Consider the following 21,662-nt stretch of genomic DNA (forward strand, 5'->3'; position numbering starts at 1 on the left):
AAAGATCACTGGAACACTATTTACAATAGCCAGGAAATGGAAACAACCTACATGTCCATCAACAGATGAATAGGTAAAGAAGTTATAGGTCATGTATATATAGAGAGAGAAAGAGATATAGATATATAATGGAATATTACTCAGCCATAAAAGGACAAGTGTGAGTCAGTTGTAGTGAGGTGGATGAAACTAGAGCCTGTTATATAGAGTGAAGTCAGAAAAACAAATATCTTATATTAACTCATACATATGATATCTAGAAAAATGGTACTGATAAACCTGTCTGCAGGGAAGGAATGAGGATGCATATGTAGAGAATGGACTTGTGGACTCAGCAGGGAAATAAGATTGTGGGACAAACAGAGAAAGTATCATTGACCTTTGTACAATACCATATGTCAAGTAGATAATTAGTGGAAAGCTGCTATATAACATAGGGAGCCCAGCCTGGTGCTCTTTGATGACCTAGAAGGGTGGCGGTAAGGTGGGAGGGAGGCACTAGAGAGAGGGATATATATATATATATATATATATATATATATAGTTATGACTAATTTGCGTCGTTGTATGGCAGAAACCAACACAACATTGTAAAGCAATTATCCTCCAATTTAAAAAACAACAACATAACACAGAAGCAATATTGTAACAAATTTAGTAAATGCTTTAAAAATGGTCCACATAAAAAAAATCTTTAAAAAGTAATGGATATTGCTTGATTTTCTTCTTTTATCCTTCCTTCTGGTTAGTTCTGTGCATCCAGAGTAGAATAGTTTTACCATCTTACCATTTACCACTTAAAAAATATTGCATTCCCCAACTTATTAACTTGTTCACATCTCTGTGTAAGGACCCGTATCTCTGACCTTGCATCATTATTTGTAGGTTCATGATAATTCTTATCCATAACTTTTTCTTATATTAAAAACTCTTCCCAAAAGCTGTTTAACCATATTCTCTTCTCTTACACACAGGTGTGCTTGTGGCTAAATCACTTCAGTTGTGTCCAGCTCTTTGCGACCCTATGTACTGTAGCCCAAGAGGCTCCTCTGTCCATGGGCTCCTCCAGGCAAAAATACTGGAATGGGTTGTCATTCCCTCCTCCAGAGGATCTTCCCAACCCAGGGATCGAACTCATGTCTCTTACATCTCCTGTGTTGGCAGTCAGATTCTTTACTACTAGCGCCATCTGGAAGTACAGCAAATAATCTGTGGTCTTCATCTCACAACATTTAAGTACCAAAGTTAATATAGGCTGTAGAATGAATTAATTAGGATTCTATATGTTAATACTTATTCAGATCATGAAATAACACAACCTTGAATATGAAATTCAGTTAAGTTCAGTTCAGTCACTCAGTCATGTACAACTCTTTGCACCCCATGAATTGCAGCACGCCAGGCCTCCCTGTCCATCACCAACTCCCGGAGTTCACTCAGACTCATGTCCATGGAGTCGGTGATGCCATCCAGCCATCTCATCCTCTGTCATCCCCTTCTCCTCCTGCCCTCAATCCCTCCCAGCATCAGAGTCTTTTCCAATGAGTCAACTCTTCACATGAGGTGGCCAAAGCACTGAAGTTTCAGCTTTAGCATCAGTCCTTCCAATGAACACCCAGGACTGATCTCCTTTAGTTGCAAGGCCCTAAAAGTCATTTTGTAGAAAACAGATCTCCTCTATGACATTAGCGAAAGGTAGTCTGTTTGAATTCTATTAAAACTATGCAACTTTGTTGAAATAGTGGATATAATTGCTACTAATATTATTTATGAATTGACTTCGATATTTTGAGATTAACTGACTTTTGGATCTACAACATTCTAAAGCTTTGTGGTTGAAATATGCCAAGACCAATTGCCTTTACATATGTGTAGACCAATTTCTTATTTTTCACTTTGAATTAAATGTAGAATACCTTAAATTTATGTACACCTTTTATGAATTTCAAAGCACTCATAATATTTTGAAGTATATTCACTCTCTGTATTGTGTTAGCATATCCCTTGATAAAGGGCCAGAAATCAGTCATAATATTTGGCTTGGGGTCTGACTATGTATTAACTTTTTAATCACTCTTTTAAAATACTTCTATTTTTCTCACTAAAATTTCATCTTTTAATACTGTTTAGTATATTAGTAGAAATTTAGCTTATAGTGAACTAATTTACTGTGGTCTTTGCAAAATAAAATACTTTGACATTCTATATTAATCTATTCATGAATGCATTAATCCATCCAACATTTATAGTTGAACAAATTCTAGGCAATAATTTTTATTATAGCTGCTAGATATACTGAGAAAAATATAAAAACCTTATACTAACTATATAGAGGGAGAGCAAGACAAAAGAACCAAAACCTATACAATACAGTGATATGTGTTTCAAATTTGGGTATCTTAAATACTTATATTTGTTAAACCTAAACATAGAACTCAATGGTTGTTGCTACTAAATTTATTTTTATATACTTAGGCATATTATTTTTGAATCTTGGATTAAATAATCCACATAACATATGTTTGCTGTCCATAGCTTTATACATTCTACTGATAACAATAATGGATAAGAAAAGTTGAAAGGAAAGTGACATCCTGAGATGTTACTAGAAACCTCTATCTAAGCTGAAAAAGGAATAAGCACAAGGATTTAAGACATATGTTCCCAATAAGGCAGGTGCATTAGTCTGGGTTCTCCAGAGAAACAGAACCAGTAAACTATATAAAACATGTTGAGAGTTTATTATGAAGACTTGACTCCCTTGATCATGAAGGTGAGAAGTCCCACCATGTGTTACCTGCAAGCTGAAGATTCAGGAAAAATGAAAGTGGAGTATATACTGTCTGGAGTCCCAGGACCTTAGAATCAGGCAAGCTGATAGTATAAATCCCCACCCAAGGGCAGGAAAAGAATGAGAACAGTGGTGGTCCAGCCCAGTCAGACAGGCAGAAAGGGAGTGAATCCTTCCTTCCTCTGCCTTTTCTTCTACTTAGTCCTTCAATGGATTAGATGATGCCCACCCACAACGGGGAGGGCAGTGCACTTAGTCCACAGATGCAAATGGTACTCTCATGCAGAAACACTCTCACAGACACACACAGCACACATAATCTGGGCAACCCCGTAGCCCCATCAAATTGACACACAAATTAGCGATCATAGTAGGTAAAACCAATATGTACTTGAAACCCTTTCTCTATAGTCTGCTTTTTTACTTTGCCTTACAGACAAAATTAAAATATTCCTTTTAGCAACAGTATTTACCAAAATGTCTTTTATCCGGCCTATTGTGATGACAGTATGCTCTCTCTCATATCCTGACCAGTATTCAAGGCAAATTGCTATAGCGATCAAGAGTGGCGGTCATATTCCTGGGCCACCCCAACCTGATGGTTGCCAAGCCCCATTTCCAGAACATGAAATGAACAGGAAGGCCATAGTTGTCCCTGAGAGAGGGCTACCCTGGTGGCTGAGCTGCAATATGGGAGACCTGGGTTCGATCCCTGGGTCAGGAAGATCTCCTGGAGAAAGGGAGTGGCTACCTACTCCAGTATTCTTGCCTGGAGAATTTCATGGGTAAAGAAGCCTGGTGGGTTACAGTCCATGGGGTTGCAAAGAATAAGACACACCTGAGTGACTAACATGTTAACTTTCTTTCAAGAGAGAGAAAGCCTCCACAATCAGTAGGTCCCTGGAATCAAACTCACAAGTCTCAATCCAAAGATCTAATTTCTTACAAATGTTAGCATAAGTGACTCCATTTTTGGTCTATTGTCTTTTATTTTTTTAAATGGTTGTTATTTTCTTAAACTTCAGTGAAGACAAAGCATAGAAGTTGAATCAAGATAGGGCTAGAATGGTGCTGAGGTTGGGTCCTGTGAGGTAAAGTGAAAGTTGCTCAGTCGTGTCAGACTCTTTGCGACCCCATGGACTTATACAGTCTGTGAAATTCTCCAGGCCAGAATACTGGAGTGGGTAGTCTTTTCCTACTCCAGGGGATCTTCTCAATCCAGGGATCAAACCCAGGTCTCCCGCATTGCAGGCAGATTCTTTACCAGCTGAATCACAAGGGAAGCCCAAGAATACTGGAGTGGGAAGCCTATCCCTTCCCTGTGAAGTAGAGTCATGATAGTTCCTTTGGCAGATGAAATCCTAAAGTAGAATCTTGGTGCTCAAAATCAGTTTTCAGAGCAGAGAGATAATGAAAGCTGGAAATGGCATAAAACTATCCAGGAACTCTAGAGAGTTTTCTTCTAAGTCTATAACTTAAAATAATCAAAGGAATTAGATTTTCTTTGCACAGGAGTCGATCTTTGTTAAGCCATTCTGCATGCAAGTTCCTTTGAGTTTCAACGTAAAATAATGATGTTATTTACCTGGTCTTTCCTCCAGGTTGACACAAGGTCATTCAGTTCCTCAAATTAAAATAAATGTATGGAAATATAAAGCAATTTTTTCGTGATTGATCAAAAGTGAATTTTCAGCCTGATGTAATTGCATATACAGATCTCTGTATACTTACTCATTTGAATAGAATACCTTAGAGTTTCCCTTTAAAAAAAGAAAAACTTTTTGATTTTGACTATTAATAAAATTCAAACTACTATCACTGGGTCATACATAATCAATCAAATAGACTAAAAAGCTATTTGAAGTAATTTTCTGTCACTGAGCTACCTTTCGGGAACTGTATAATTGGCCTGCTTCCCTAGTCAAACGCATGCAAATGTGTTGAATGTTCCTGATTTTCTTCCAGGTAGTCCCTTGGGTTCACACTATCAATTCTTTTATGCTTTTGTAGATAGGTGACTTTATATATTTTTAGGCTTTCTTTGTGTAATAATAGTGAAAGGAAAAATATTCATCAGAGTTAATGATAATTCTCAGGTCACTATTTTAAATTATATTTAACCACAAGGACTATACTGTTTGAGTATAAAAAAACATTTTGAATAATTTCCTTTTCTTCAAACACTTTCAGAGGTTGAATATATTTTTTCTTAACTATCAGTTAAAATATATTTTGCATTCTCTCTGATCTTTGGGTTTTGATGTTGTGTGCAGTGGACTGAAATGTTGCATTACAAAAAGAAATCTTTATACAGTTGACAGCTTGTAGGTCTCTGAGGAATCTATTCAATTAGCGTTGTGTCCTGGCTTCCCACAGTATCAAAAATTCACACAGAATTGCAGATGTCTTAGAAAATTTATAAGCTAGGGAAATATCACAAAATTATTTCCTTAAAATAAAAGAAAAAAGAAAATGGGTTGCTATATAATGTACATAAAAGCTGTAGCCTAGAACTTGGTGTTTAGTTGACTCTCTGTGAAGGTATGTTTTCTAAATGGGCTCATCAAGACTATAGGGCTATAATTTTATGAGATGTGTCAAAGCCTGCCTAGGAAGACTAGGCCAAAGTCAGATTTTCCCTCAAGGGCAGCTGGGAAACTCTCATTTCTGTGGGAGGAGATTCTATCCATTGAATATAGATTGGAGTCCATGTTCATGGGGTCATGTAGGGTGGGACAGATTCCTAGTGTGACTCAGACCTTCTCTGTGTCAACTTCTATACATGGAAGACTAGAGAAGTTGAAATTATCATCAATACTGAATGATTAGCAAAGTGCTATCAGAGAAGGCAATGGCACCCCACTCCAGTACTCTTGCCTGGAAAATCCCATGGACGGAGGAGCCTGGTAGGCTGCAGTCCATGGGGTCGCTAGGAGTCAGACACGACTGAGCGACTTCACTTTCACTTTTCACTTTTATGCACTGGAGAAGGAAATGGCAACCCACTCCAGTGTTCTTGCCTGGAGAGTTCCAGGGATGGGGTAGCCTGGTGGGCTGCCATCTCTGGGGTCACAACAGAGTCAGACACGACTGAAGCGACTTAGCAGCAGCAGCAGCAGCAAAGTGCTATGAGTAAGATTAAATTTTACCATGAAACGGGATATACAGTTAAACACAGACATAAGATAGGCAACAGGAACAAAGCAGGAGCAATCAAGGAAAATTCTAGTTTTGGGCTCCCCAAACTCACTTTTATTGATTGTGGATTGTGTGGCATGGGCCTCCCTCCCTGGTGTCTCAGCAGTAAAGAATTTGCCTGCTACTGCAGGAAACACAGGTTCAATCTGAGGTTGGAAAGATCCCCTGGAGAAGGAAATGGCAACCCACTCCAGTATTCTTGCCTGGGAAATCCCATGGACAGAGCAGCCTGGCAAGCTATAGTCTGTGGGGTCCCAAAAGGGTTGGACACCTCTTAGAGACTAAACAACAACAACCCTATAAGAACAGGAAATATGGGGACTTCCCTGGCAGTCCAGTGGTTAAGATTTTGTGTTTCTAATCCAGGGGGTGTGGGTTCCATTCCAGGTGTATGGTTGAAAAGGCTTAGTATGAAAGCATAGTTCCTATGTGTACAAGTTTCCTTTTAAGGCTGATGTGATGGCATGTCTTCTCACACTGGTTTGCTAGGGGCTCCTGCTCTAGCAGAATGAAGAGCAGCAGGTTGCTGCTTTCGGTACCACTGATGCCCAGGTGGCTTGAATGGTTTCTGAGCTCTACCTTGATCTACCCTTGACTTCCTTAGATCCTTGGTTTTTTCTTTCTCCTGCCAGGATCCTTCTAGTTTTCCTGATTTTTTGCCTTATTTTATATACTTCCTCTTATCTTCCCTTTCTGGTATAACCTCCATTCCTGCTTGCATACTTGCCTTTTCTCCAGCTATGTCTTGATCTCTTCTATGTCACCCATCCCCGAGTGTCGGCCCTAACTTTACACCATTCTGGTGATCACAATTCATCTACCACTTCATTGGTTGAATGTCTCTATATGTGGTTCACTCTTGGCTTTACATTCATTTAAAGGGCTTCTATGTGCTAATTTTTGTTATTATCTTACTATCCAATGAGGAAATAAATAGTTAAGCAGCAGGCATGAATTACATTCTTTTCCCTTCTTGGAATTTGTTCACAGGAAAAGAAAGTGACCCAATCAAACATACTTGTAAACATGTTACTGATAGATACCCTAGCAAACTGATTGTATTCTCTAGTGGGAGTTCTTTTCTTTAGAATACTTTTGGCAAGAATTGCTTAATTGTAAGAATTGCCAATAGCAAAATAAAATGGAATCTCTGGATTTATTGGGCAGGATTATTTGAATACAAAATGGTGAAATTATGTATAAAAATGGTTCCTGTGTAATTGGTATGGCTGTACATATGTCCTGAAAATCACATATTTTGATCTGGTGCATCCTGATATGATAAGACCTGGATAATTATTTTGATGGTCTTGGGATTCTTTGTTTTGTCTTTGTCCCATGATTATTGTTTCCTTGAAACCTGGATAAAGCTCTGATTCATATGAAACTGACTATACAATCTAATGCTTTTTGCTTTATTGCACTCACCCAATAGTTTTTAGTTATTATTCATCAATGCCCACAGTTTTAGAGCTAAAAGTGTTTTTAAAAATATCAGGAGTAAGGTATTTTCATTATAAAGTTTGTGCCATGAGAAATAAATCACTGTGGATTTATGAAATAGCTTATTTGAAACAATGAAAGTCAGATTGTGGATATTATTTAAAGTTATGTAAGATATAAATACTATTATTTATTTCATAAAGATTCATCCAGAGAAGCTACTTATATTAATATACTTTCTAAAAGCTATCTTTCCTTATTCTATAAATAGAGGAAAGTGGTGAAACAAAATTATTAAATGTAAATATTTTATGTAAATGTAATTGTACAGTGGTGCATATTTTAAACCAGTGGTGCATATTTTAAACATTTTAATAATTTTTAATTTAAAAGAAAATAAATTGGTTGTGACTAATAGTTACTGGGTAGCTAGTAAATACCAGGATCATGTTGAAGTTTTACATGCATTAGTTAAATTTCATAAGCCTCAAGGTTTTTCAAGGTAGCAATTCTTACTTATAGATGGGGAAATAAATTTAGAGATATTCAGTATTCCTCAGATGATATCAGTAGATGACACAGGTCAAGTTCAAATTCAGGTCTGTCTAACTTAATAGCTCTTTTTTTTTTTTTTCCCCATAGCATGCTACCTAATATAGCCAGATAGTACACATTATCATGGAGCTAAATTGGTAAGCTCTTGCTTTGATTCTATACCATTAAATAGATCATTTAATAATAACTTTATACAAACTGACATTATTGATTTCTAGTTTAAAATTCTAAACAATGTGTTTCACTTTAAAAATTTTAAGTATTATATATATACATAGCTATATCTGTTTATTCAGTTCAGTTCAGTCACTCAGTCATGTCCGACTCTTTTTGACGTCATGAACTGCAGCATGCCAGGCCTCCCTGTCCATCACCCACTCCAGGAGTTTATCCAAACTCACATCCATTGAGTCGGTGATGACATCTAACCATCTTATCCTCTGTCGTCCCCTTCTCCTCCGGCCTTCAGTCTTTCCAAACATCAGGGTCTTTTCAAATGAGTCAGCTCTTCAAATCAGGTGGCCAAAATATTGGAGTTTCAGCTTCACATCAGTCCTTCCAATGAACACCCAGGACTGAGTTCCTTTAGGATGCACTGGTTGGACTTCCTTGCAGTCTGAGGGACTCTCAAGAGTCTTCTCCAACACCACAGTTCAAAGGATCAATTTTTGGCGCTCAGCTTTCTTTACTTTCACATCCATACATGACTGCTAGGAAAAACATAACCTTGACTAGACGGACCTTTATTGACAAAGTAATGTCTCTGCTTTTTAATATGCGTTCTAGATTGGTCATAACTTTCCTTCCAAGGAGAAAGCGTCTTTTAATTTCATGGCTGCAATCACCATCTGCAGTGATTTTGGAGCCCAAAAAATAAAGTCAGCCACTGTTTCCACCGTTTCCCCATCTATTTGCCATGAAGTGATGGGACCAGATGCCATGATCTTCGTTTTCTGAATGTTGAGCTTTAAGCCAACTTTTTCACTCTCCTCTTTCACTTTCATCAAGAGACTCTTTAGTTCTTCTTCACTTTCTGCCGTAAGGGTGGTGTCATCTGCATGTCTGAGGTTATTGATATTTCTCCCGGCAATCTTGATTCCAGCTTGTGCTTCATCAAGCCCAGCGTTTCTCATGATGTCCTCTGCATATAAGTTAAATAAGCAGGGTGACAATATACAGCCTTGATGTACTCCTGTTCCTATTTGGAACCAGTCTGTTGTTCCATGTCCAGTTCTAACTTTTGCTTCCTACCTGCATATAGGTTTCCCAAGAGGCATGTCAGGTGGTCTGGTATTCCCATCTCTTTCAGAATTTCCCACAGTTTATTGTGATCCACACATTCAAAGGCCTTGGCATAGTCAATAAAGCAGAAATAGATGTTTTTCTGGAACTCACTTGCTTTTTTGATGATCCAGGGAATGTTGGCAATTTGATTTCTGGTTCCTCTGTCTTTTCTAAAACCAGCTTGAACATCTGGAAATTCACAGTTCACGCATTGCTGAAGCCTGGCTTGGAGAATTTTGAGCATTACTTTACTAGCATGTGAGATGAGTGCAATTGTGCAGTAGTTTGAGCATTCTTTGACATTGCCTTTCTTTGGGATTGGAATGAAAACTGACCTTTTCCAGTCCTGTGGCTGCTAAGGTTTCCAAATTTGCTGGCATATAGAGTGCAACACTTTCACAGCATCATCTTTTAGGATTTGAAATAGTTCAACTGGAGTTCCATCACCTCCACTAACTTTGTTTGTAGTCATACTTCCTAAGGCCCACTTGACTTCACATTCCAGGATGTCTGGTTCTAGGTGAGTGATTACACCATCATGATTGTCTGGGTTGTGAAGATCTTTTCTGCATTGTTCTTCTGCATATTCTTTCCACCTCTTCTTAATATCTTCTGCATCTGTTAGGTCCATACCATTTCTGTCCCTTATTGAGCTCATCTTGCATGAAAGAGCAAGAGAGTTCCAGAAAAAACATCTATTTCTGCTTTATTGACTATGCCAAAACCTTTGAATGTGTGGATCACAATAAACTGTGGAAAATTCTGAAAGAGATGGGAATACCAGACCACCTGACATGCCTCTTGAGAAACCTATATGCAGCTCAGGAAGCAACAGTTAGAACTGGACATTGGACAACAGACTGGTTCCAAATAGGAACAGGAGTACATCAAGGCTGTATATTGTCACCCTGCTTATTTAACTTATATGCAGAGGACATCATGAGAAACGCTGGGCTTGATGAAGCACAAGCTGGAATCAAGATTGCCGGGAGAAATATCAATAACCTCAGACATGCAGATGACACCACCCTTACGGCAGAAAGTGAAGAAGAACTAAAGAGTCTCTTGATGAAAGTGAAAGAGGAGAGTGAAAAAGTTGACTTAAAGCTCAACATTCAGAAAACAAAGATCATGGCATCTGGTCCCTTCACTTCATGGCAAATAGATGGGGAAACGGTGGAAACAGTGGCTGACTTTATTTTTTGGGCTCCAAAATCACTGCAGATGGTGATTGCAGCCATGAAATTAAAAGACGCTTTCTCCTTGGAAGGAAAGTTATGACCAATCTAGAACGCATATTCAAAAGCAGAGGCATTACTTTGCCAACAAAGGTCCATCTAGTCAAGGCTATGGTTTCTTCAGTGGTCATGTGTGGATGTGAGAGTTGGACTGTGAAGAAAGTTGAGCGCCAAAGCATTGATGCTTTTGAACTGTGGTGTTGGAGAAGACTCTTGAGAGTCCCTTGGACTGCAAGAAGATCCAACCAGTCCATTCTAAAAGAGATCAGTCCTGGGTGTTCTTTGGAAGGACTGATGCTAAAGCTGAAACTCCAGTACTTTGGCCACCTTATGTGAAGAGTTGACTCATTGGAAAAGACTCTGATGCTGGGAGGGATTGGGGGCAGGAGTAGAAGGGGATGACAGAGGATGAGGTGGCTGGATGGCATCACCGACTTGATGGACGTGAGTTTGAGTAAACTCTGGGAGTTGGCAATGCACAGGGAGGCCTGGCATGCTGCAGTTCATGGGGTCCCAACGAGGCAGACATGACTGAGCAACTGAACTGAACTGAATTGTGCTATAGTTTATCCTTATTATTATTTAGTATGAGAATTACTAAATTAAACATATGCATCCCTTTTGATGGCAAATTTTTTGGAGCTCAAGTAATACATAGCACATCACACTAAACTGACAGTTTAGTTTGGAATTTAAAAAAAAGGAAATTCTTCACTCAGTAAAAAATAATTGGCTTGTCCATTCCTATACCTGCAATACCGTTCATTAGTATATATTTGCATAAAACTGCATAATTTTCTATAATTCTTCATATGCTTAAATAATACATTTAAAGACTTGGTTCAACAAATTAGAATAATCCATGAATTACACACAACAAAATTTTTGTTCAGTGACTTCTGCTTTTTCTTTCCTATAATGTTACCCATTTTAAGAATTAAAAATGTGTATTAAATTCAATATTCTAAGACCAGTCTCTCTACCATCTCTTACCAAGTCGTATATAAAAGATGTTTGTCCAAATTTACCTTGACATGTGAAATGATTGCATGAAAACTGTGGTTGCTAACTATGTCCACTGATCATCTGTCTCCATATTTTTCTGCCTTGAACCTCCAAAAATACTCATCCAATCAATGTCATCACAAAGGGGGATCAGAGATGAATATCATAATGAATATATATATACACTAAATTTAAATTTCAACCATCTCCATAGTATCTCATGCCCCCTGAACTATTCATATTAAAATGAGCAAGTAAGTGAACATTGGAGAAGAAAATGGCAACCCAGTCCAGTATTCTTGGCTGGGAACTCTCATGGGCAAAGGAGTCTGGTGGGCTACAGTCCATGGGGTTGCAAAAGAATCAGACATGACTTAGCAAATAAACAACAAAACAGGTGAACGTGGCCTTTTTAGGAAAGCAAAGTCCAAAAGGCAATTCACACTGTTACATAGTGTTATCCAATTTCTTGACCAAATGAGCATTACATATGTGAAATAAGCACTCACTTTCATAAATGCATATTCATTATACTCTGATAGCAGAATTTGTGGCTATTCTACACACACCTTCTCAGCACTCACTATTCTCATGCACATGGCTCAAACAATATCAGGGAGACAGCCTGTGCTTAAGGTTTTTCAGAAATTCTACAACATTAATGTCTCCCATGAACGTGGGCAAACTCTGGGAGATAGTAAGGGACAGGAAGGCCTGGCATACTGCAGACCATGGGGTCACAAAGAGTCAGACGTGACTTAGCAACTGAACAACAATGTTCCTCAACACTCTTTCTAGATCAGCTCTTAATCAGTGACGATTTTTTTGAAAAAACTGCCCTGTATATAGTCTGTACTGGCTCCCATAGTTCCCCAACAGAATTGAGTCCTATTATTCATCTTATTTCCAACTTCCTATATCGTTCAGAAATGACTAGAAATTGACTAGATATTCTACTAAAATGTGTATACAAATCTCTCTTGATCAAAAATATTTGTAGATAACTATTTCTGAATAAGTATGTTCACTTGTATAATGCTCCTAGTTTTTTCTGGAGGAATAAAATCATATATATATATATATATATATATATATATATATATATCTATATCTCCTCTTATTCTATCACCATCCTTCCTTGCTCAGCTGTCTATCTGAAATTATTGCAAAGGAAGAAAAATAAGGCTTTGTTCAATTAAAGAGAAATAAGGCTTTGGAATGATGCTAAAGCTGACACTCCAAAAGACCGTGATGCTTGGAGGGATTGGGGGCAGGAGAAGAAGGGGACGACAGAGGATGAGATGTTGGATGGCATCAGATGGACATGAGTTTGGGTGAACTCCGGGAGTTGGTGATGGACAGGGAAGCCTGGCATGCTGTGATTCATGGGGTCATAAAGAGTTGGACACGACTGAGTGACTAAACTGAACTGAATTTGCATGAAATGTTCCCTTGGTATCTCTAATTTTCTTGAAGAGATCTCTAGTCTTTCCTATTCTATGGAATATCTGTTTATTACAGAGTCACATATTATCAAATTACTTTCAGCACATTATTCATCATATTAAATGTATGCTATTTTAATTTATTATATATATAGTTATTGAATTTTTTCATAATTCTCTAAGAGATATAATTGTGAGCAGTTTGATAGAGTTTTACGTTTAGACAGCTAAAAGGATAACTTAAAATCAACACTAGGATCCCATGAAGTTTTTATTTTTTCCTTTTAGAAGGATTAATAGATGGAATATTTAGAAATGAAGATGGAAATTCCTGTCCTTTGACATTACGTTGGCCAAGGAAAAGTATGTTGTCCAAAGTGAAATAGTTATAATTCAGAAAAGAGTAGAATGTTCACGCATTATGGTTCTTATACTTCCCCATAGTGATCAGTAATTTTGCCATTAAGATATTTCCCCAAATTTGCATACACATTTTTTGCTTGTGAGTTTCTTAGACCTTGATTAACTCTAGGCTGTCACTTGAGAAGTGAAAAATCAGGTAAAGGCAAATAACAACTGAATGTTGCTATTAATAGCTCATCTTCAACTGTAAGTTAAAATTTGTGCAAAATTTTAAAATTTATTCTATATTATTAGATGAAAACTTGAGGCATGAAATGCTTGCCAAGATCAGGACACAGTCATGTGGTGAAGACTGTCTATGTGTTTGAGGAAAGAAAGGGAGATCAGAAGGACAAATAGAGAAGAATGTGTCTTAAAATTTGGCTTGAAGATGGAAATGATGTTTGAGAAATGTCTTCATTAAACGTCTTTGACTAGTAAGAATTTTAGTTAATCAGCTATTGATTCTACTCAACCTGTATATTTTTTCCAACTCTGGCCCCATTTTACCTGAATGGTTTTTTATTAGAATGAATTGTTCTGAGGGAATCTATCACCATTCAGAGTTGAGATACCATTTTAATCTGAATTCTGTTAATAAGAAACTTAGTAATAGTACTTAAAAATGATTAAATTTTAATTCTAAGTAATATCTCAATATTTCAGAGCAGTAAGTCCTGGAATCATGCTCATTTTATAGATGGAAAATAGATGGAAAGGTAGAAGAATAGAGAGACTAAGTAATTTATATAGGCAGTGGGGCCAAATTCAAACTCTAGTCATCTGATTCCTGCATACATGTGCTTAGCCAAGTATATATTATACAGCTCTTAATGACCTAGTAAATGAACTTGAGAAGCACACTGTTTGGCTTTTTTAAAAAGTTTCATTAGCAAACATGTTTATAGATGGTTTAGATTAAGACCTGAAATGTATAATGGTTGCTGTTAAGGAGAATTGATTGATGCCTGTGTCTTAGCCAGCTCTTACTCAGCAACTAAAGCTGGTCTGTGGTGCCAAGGATTGAGCAGATAGTACAAGTCCACTAGTACCCTATTTATAACTATTCTTAGGTCTGGGAATTAAATAGTTTATGTTCTATTATAATATGTCTTTATGCTTAGTGTGTGATGAGATATTTAATCTCTAATATGCTCTACATTAAATTTAACTTATACTAAAAGATTTCAAATAAATAGATTTATGTTTTCATAGCTTGTGCTTTCTAGATGAAAAATGCTATAATAATGTTGATTTTATGATTGAAAGTAAAGACTGTTTACTTTGAAGTTGAGATAAATAATTGGAAATATGTACATACAGTGGTAGCTTTATCTTCAACATTATCATAAATCAATTGATGGAATTAACTTTTGACATGATGACATGACCACTTTAGCTGCTCAGTAAAACTGCATCCTTATTTACATTTACAAATGGACTAGATATGAAATTAAGCTTATGTATAGAAATCTGATCATATTGTATTTTTCTTAAATGCATATTTTATTTGATATATATATATAATTGGTTTATCAAGTTATGCTACTTAAAAATAATTATCATAAACTTAACTATTATGACTAGAGAATCCCAGTCATAAGTTAACTGTATTTTCTAGTGGTAGTTATTTCAAAGTATTTTGTCATTATTTATGACAGACACTGGAATTTACTCATATATTCCTTACCTGTTAATGACTTCACTATGAAAATCAAGTTTATTTCTGTTATGGTTCTTATTTGTGGTAGGTTGCCAGATGTATCTTTCTCAATTGATGGGATAGCAGGAGATAGATTCACCCACACTCCTTCTGTTAACAAGATGATATAGCAAGAAGAGCACTTATAAAAAGCAGCATGTATAGCATCATGATCAGATTCTTGAAAAATTATAATGCCAGTGGAAAATTCAATGAATGTTAAACATGTCTTCATATTTAATATATTTTCAAATGCAAGTCCATTTCATTCCTTTATAAAAGCATCATATCACGGCTGTGTTTTCACCACACCAATAGCTGGCAAACATTTACTTCTGAGTAAACTCAGTAGTTCTGTCTGTAGCCAGTTATTTCTATATCAGCTGCTTGGTTGTGAAAACTCAGCTGATGTTGAAACAGATTATGCTCTTCATTCTGTTGAAGAAGTTAATATATGTGAAATATTTCAACCAGTGCCTGATATACAGCAAGAAATGTAGAATGTTAGGGCTTTCCAGATGGCATTAGTGATAAAGAACCTGCCTTCCAATGCAGGAGACCCAGGAGATGAAGTTTCGATCCCTGGGTTGGGAAGATCCCCTAGAGGAGGGCATAATACCCACTCCAGTATTCTTGCCAGGAGAATCCCATGGACAGAGGAGCCTGGTGAGCTACAGTCCATAGGGTCACAAAGAGTCAGAAAAGACTGAAGCGACTGAACATGAACCCACATAGAATGGTATATATTACTTTTTTTTTTTTTTTTTTCATGAATTTAAGCTTGGTCCTCTTGGAAGAGGTTGCCATTAACCCCACCAGAGAGCCACCAGAACTTACACAGGACTGCAGAAACAGGCTATTGGAGGGCACAAACAAAACCTTGTGTGCACCAGGACCCAGGAGAAAGGAGCAGTGACCCCACAAGAGACTGATCCAGACTTGCCAGTGAGTGTTCAGGAGCCCCCGGTGGAGGTGTGGGTCTGTGGTGGTCTGTTGCAGTGCTTTAGGGGCACTGAGTGCAGAAGTGCCTGCACTGGACCTTTTGAAGGAGGTCACTATAATCTGCATTACCTTCACCATAGTTTGGCCTCAGGTCAAAAAACAGGGAGGGAAAACAGTGCTGCCCATCAACGGAAAATTGAATTAAAGATTTACTGAGCATGGCCCCGCCCATCAGAACAAGACCTAATTTCCCCCTCAGTCAGTCTCTCCCATCAGGAAGCTGCCATAAGCCCCTTATCCTTCTCCATCAGAGGGCAGACAGAGTGAAAACCACAATCACAGAAAACTAACCAATCTGATCACATGGACCACAGCCTTGTCTAACTCAATAAAACTATGAGCCATGCCATATAGGGCCACCCAAGACGGATAGGTTATGGTGGAGAGTTCCGACAAAACGTAGTCCACTGGAGAAGGGAATGGAAACCACTTCAGTATTCTTGCCTTGAGAACCCCATAAACAGTATGAAAAGTCAAAAAGATGAGACACCGAAAGATGAACTCACCAGGTCAGTAGGTGCCCAATATACTAGTGGAGATCAGTGGAGAATAACTCCAGAAAGAATGAAGAGACGGAGCCAAAGCAAAAACAACACCCAGTTGTGGATGTGACTGGTGATGGAAGTAAAGTCCAATGCTGTAAAGAGCAATACTGCATCAGAACTTGGAATGTTAGGTCCATGAATCATGGCAAATTAGAAGTGGTCAAACAGGAGATGGAAAGAGTGAATGCTGACACTTTAGGATTCAGTGAACTAAAATGAAAGGGAATAGGTGAATTTAACTCAGATGACCATTATATCTACTACTGTGGGCAAGAATCCCTTAGAAGAAATGGAGTAGCCATCATAGTCAACAGAAGACTCCGAAATGCAGTACCTAGATACAATCTCAGAAACATCAGAATTATCTCTGTTCATTTCCAAGGCAAACCATTCAATATCAACGTAATCCAAGTCTATGCCCTGACCAGTAATGCTGAAGAAGCTGAAGTTGAACACTTCTGTGAAGACATACAAGGCCTTCTAAAACTAACAGCCAAAAAAGATGTCCTTTTCATTGTAGGGGACCGGAATGCAAAAGCAGAAAGTCAAGAAACACCTGGAGTAACAGGAAAATTTGGTCTTAGAGTACAAAATGAAGCAGGGCAAATGCTAACACAGTTTTGCTAGGAGAACACACTGGTCACAGCAAACACCCTCTTCCAACAACACACGAGAAGACTCTACACATGATCATCACCAGATGGTCAATGCCAAAATCAGACTGATTATATTATTTGTAGCCAAAGATGGAGAAACTCTATGCATAGAGTTTGTTTGTTTTTGCTGCAGTTGGCAAAAACAAGACTGGGAGCTGACTGTGGCTCAGATCATGAACTCCTTATGGCCAAATTCAGACTTAAATTGAAGAAAGTAGGGAAAACCACTCGACCATTCAGGTATGACCTAAATCAAATCTCTTACAATTATACAGTGGAAGTGACAAATGGATTCAAGGGATTCCATCTCACAGACAGAATGCCTGAAGAACTATGGACAGAGGTTCATGACCTTATACGGAAGGCAGGGATCAAGATCATCCCCAAGAAAAAGAAATGCAAAAAGGCAAAGTGGTTGTCTGAAGAGGCCTTACAAATAGCTGAGAAAAGAAGAGAAGAGAAGCAAAAGGCAAAGGAGAAAAGGAAAGATATACCTATTTGAATGCAGAGTTCCAAAGAATAGCAAGGAGAGATAAGAAAGCCCTCCTCAGTGATCAATGCAAAGAAATAGAGGAAAACAAGAGAATGGGAAAGACTAGAGATCTCTTTAAGAAAATTAAAGATACCAAGGGAACATTTCATGCAAAGATGGGCACAATAAAGGACAGAAGTCATATGGACCTAACAGAAGCAGAAGATATTAAGAAGAGGTGGCAAGAATACACAGAACTATACAAAAAAGATCTTCATGATCTGGATAACCACAATCATGTGATCACTCACCTAGAGCCAGACATCCTGGAATATGAAGTCAAGTGGGCCTTAGGAAGCATCACTATGAACAAAGCTAGTGGAGGTGATGGAATTCCAGCTAAGCTATTTCAAATCCTGAAAGATGACACTGTGAAAGTGCCACACTCAATATGCCAGAGAATTTTGAAAACTCAGCAGTGGCCACCAGACTGGATAAGGTCAGTTTTCATTCCAATCTGAAAGAAAGGCAATACCAAGAATGCTCAAATAATGCACAATTTCACTCTTCTCACACACTAGTAAAGTAATGCTCAAAATTCTCCAAGTCAGGCTCCAACAGTACATAAACTGTGAACTTCCAGATGTTCAAGCTGGATTTAGAAAAGGCAGAGGAACCAGAGATCAAATTGCCAACATCCGTTAGATTATCGAAAAAGCAAGAAAGTTCCAGAAAAACATGTACTTCTGCTTTATTGACTATGCCAAAGCCTTTGACTGTGTGGATCACAACAAACTGTGGAATATTCTTCAAGAGCTGGGAATCCCACACCACATGACCTGTCTCTTGAGAAATATGTATGCAGGTCAGGAAGCAACAGTTAAAACTGGCCATGGAACAACAGGTTCCAGATAGGGAAAGGAGTACATCAAGACTGTATATGGTCACCCTGCTTACTTAACTTATATGCAGAGTAAATCATGAGAAATACTGGACTGGATGAAGCACAAGCTGCAATCAAGCTTGCCGGGAGAAATCAATAATCTCAGATATGCAGATGACACCATTGTTATGGTAGGAAGCGAAGAATTAAAGAGCCTCTTGATGAAAGTCAAAGAAGACGGTTAAAAAGTTGGCTTAAAGCTCAACATTCAGAAAACTAAGATCATGGCATCTGTTCCCATCACTTCATGGCAAATTATGGGGAAACAATGGAAACAGTAAGAGACTTTATTTTTTTGGACTCCAAAATCACTGCAGATAGTGAGTGCAGCCACGTTATTAATAGATGCTTGCTCCTTGGAAGAAAAGCTATGACTAACCTAGATAGCATATTAAAAAGCAGAAACATTATTTGCCAACAAAGGTCCATATTGTCAAAGCTATCGTTTTTCCAGTAGTCATGTATGGATGTGAGAGTTGGACTATAAAGGAAGCTGAGTGTCGAAGAGCTGATGCTTTTGAACTGTGTTGGTGGAGAAGACTCTTGAGCGTCCCTTATACTGCAAGGAGATCCAACCAGTCCATCCTAAAGGAAATCAGTCCTGAATATTCATTGGAAGGACTGATGTTGAAGCTGAAACTCCAAAACTTTGGCCACCTGATGCAAAGAGCTGACTCATTTGAAGAGACCCTGATGCTGGGAAAGATTGAGGGCAGGAGGAGAAGGGGATGACAGAGAATGAGATGGTTGGATGGCATCACGGACTCAATGGACGTAAGTTTGGGTAAGCTCTGTGAGTTGGTGATGGACACGGAAGCCTAGTGTGCTGCAGTCCATGGGGTTGCAAAGAGCCAGAAAGGAATGAGCAACTGAAATGAACTAAAATGATGTCTCCTTTGGCAAATTAAGATGAGATAATGTAGCTAACTTCCTAGACTTAAATATTATACATATACTAACATATTATTTAAATGTTTCTGTCAAAGTAATAGCCATGAATTCATTCATGGCTTTAAACAAAGTTGTTTATATGCATTTTGAAAACACTACCTCCTAGGAAAGTCTCATTATACATTTTACTCCTTATACTAGAAATAAATATATTTGTGTGGCATCACTTTATGTACATTTCATACATCATAATTGTAAACTTTTTAAGTACAGCTACTTATGTTAGTACATTATGTGTGGTTGTTTGCCTTGTGAATTTATGAAGTAATTTTGAAAACTTTGGGTAGTTAATGATTTCCAGAAGTCTCCCTTGAAAAGAATACCTTAAATATATTTATGTAATATTTCTCTTTTTCTGGCAATAATCTTTTTTTTCTGCAACATGGGTATCTTGCATGTTTCTCCTTAAACTTACACTTAGGATCCCAGCAGCATTCTTATCATGGTCTCTTAGCTCTGCATGTATCCTTTCTTGTTGTTGTTGAGTCACCCAATTGTGTCCAACTCTTTGTGACTCCATGGACTGCCGCACACCAGGCCTCCCTGTCCCTCACTATTTCTGCTAAATCACTTCAGTCATGTCCTACTCTGTGCGACCCCATAGATGGCAGCTCACCAGGCTTCCCTGTCCATGGGATTCTCCAGGCAAGAACACTGGAGTGGGCTGCCATTTCCTTCTCCAATGCATGAAAGTGAAAAGTGAAAGTAAAGTCGCTCAGTCGTGTCGGACTCTTAGCGACCCCATGGACTGCAGCCCACCAGGCTCCTCCATCCATGGGATTCCCCAGGCAAGAGTTCTGGAGTGGGGTGCCAATTCCTTTTAATCTGTTTACCCTCTGAAAGGGATGTGTTTAAAAATTTGTCAGTGCCTTCCTCTTACAGGCATAAAGGCAAATCTGCTGATCACAGAAACAAGTTACCAGTCCCATCTGGTACTGTGGTCCTTGCGCTTGGACTCATGTTGTCTTTTTGGGGGGGCTGCATCGGGTCTTATTTGCAGCATGTAGGGTCTTTGATCTTCACTGCATCATGAGGGATGTTGCATTGTGCACACAGATCCTCTAGTTGTGGCATTTGGGCTCTGGAGTACAGGGGCTCAGTACTTGCTGTACGTGGGCTTAGCTGTTTCTGCAGCATGTGGTATCTTAGTTCTCTGACCAAAAGTCAAACCCACATCCCCTGCATTGGAAGATGGATTCTTAAGCACTGGGCCCCTGAAGAGGTCCACCATGTTGTCTTACTTCCTCTGTCTGAATGTGTTTCTCCTCTCCCTTTCTCTTCACTTTTCAGGATCATCCCATCCAGTTTCATGTTTTGTGCAACATCAGCATTTTCAGATCTCTTTCCAGACTGTATATTTTGAGAGTTACAAATATTTTCCCATGGTACCAAATGTCTTTTATTTTCGGCTGAATTGGTCAGCTAGAAAACACAGTATTTCAAATCTTAAGAGTCCAAATTTCATCTCTTTCCATTTCACTCTATGCCACTTGATTTTTGGCAAACTCTAGGTCCCTTTACAGCAAATATTTTAGAGTTACCTTCTATAACTGGTCCCCAAATCCTACCAATGACATTAACAGCCTTTATTTCAGCCTTTTATTTCTACTTCAATACACCTGGTTGTAATTTATATTACTCCATTCCAGGACTAAGTTGGTGGCTCAGATGGTAAGGAGTCCACTTGCAATGCAGGAGACCCAGATTCAATCTCTGGGTCTGGAAGATCTCCTGGAGAAGGGAATGAAAACCCATTCCATCATTTTTGCTTGGAGAATCCCATGGACAGAGAAGACTGACAGGCCACAGTCCATGGGATCACAAGAGTCAGACACGACTGAGTGACTAACACCTTCACTTCAATCCGGGACTACTCTAGAAAACTCTTAATTCGCTCCCATCCCTACATCCCAAACTCCCATCAGTGCCTACAATGCAATGCTTCTAAAATAATCTTCCTAAGTTTCAGATCTGATATTGTCTCACCCTGGTCTTAAAAAAAACTTAAAATTTACCTGAGATTTACACAA

General features: G+C 38.3%; 1 long non-coding RNA gene across 19 annotated transcripts in view; it reads left to right on the top strand.

Moving 5' to 3' along the window:
• The window catches only part of LOC129643388 (uncharacterized), a 323,134-nt gene that overhangs the window by 25,950 nt on the left and 275,522 nt on the right, over window positions 1-21,662 (top strand). Inside the window, exon 3 of one of the 19 annotated variants that reach the window (XR_008710274.1) lies at window positions 15,844-16,008. The exons of 17 other annotated variants lie outside the window; for them this stretch is intronic. This is a non-coding gene — a long non-coding RNA (uncharacterized LOC129643388). Of the gene's footprint in view, window positions 1-974; window positions 2,458-15,843; window positions 16,009-21,662 lie in introns of those variants that run through there. One more of the 19 variants, XR_008710264.1, reaches the window with a different exon arrangement.

The sequence above is a fragment of the Bubalus kerabau genome, chromosome 2 (assembly GCF_029407905.1).
Source record: "Bubalus kerabau isolate K-KA32 ecotype Philippines breed swamp buffalo chromosome 2, PCC_UOA_SB_1v2, whole genome shotgun sequence".
Classification (NCBI taxonomy): domain Eukaryota; kingdom Metazoa; phylum Chordata; class Mammalia; order Artiodactyla; family Bovidae; genus Bubalus; species Bubalus kerabau.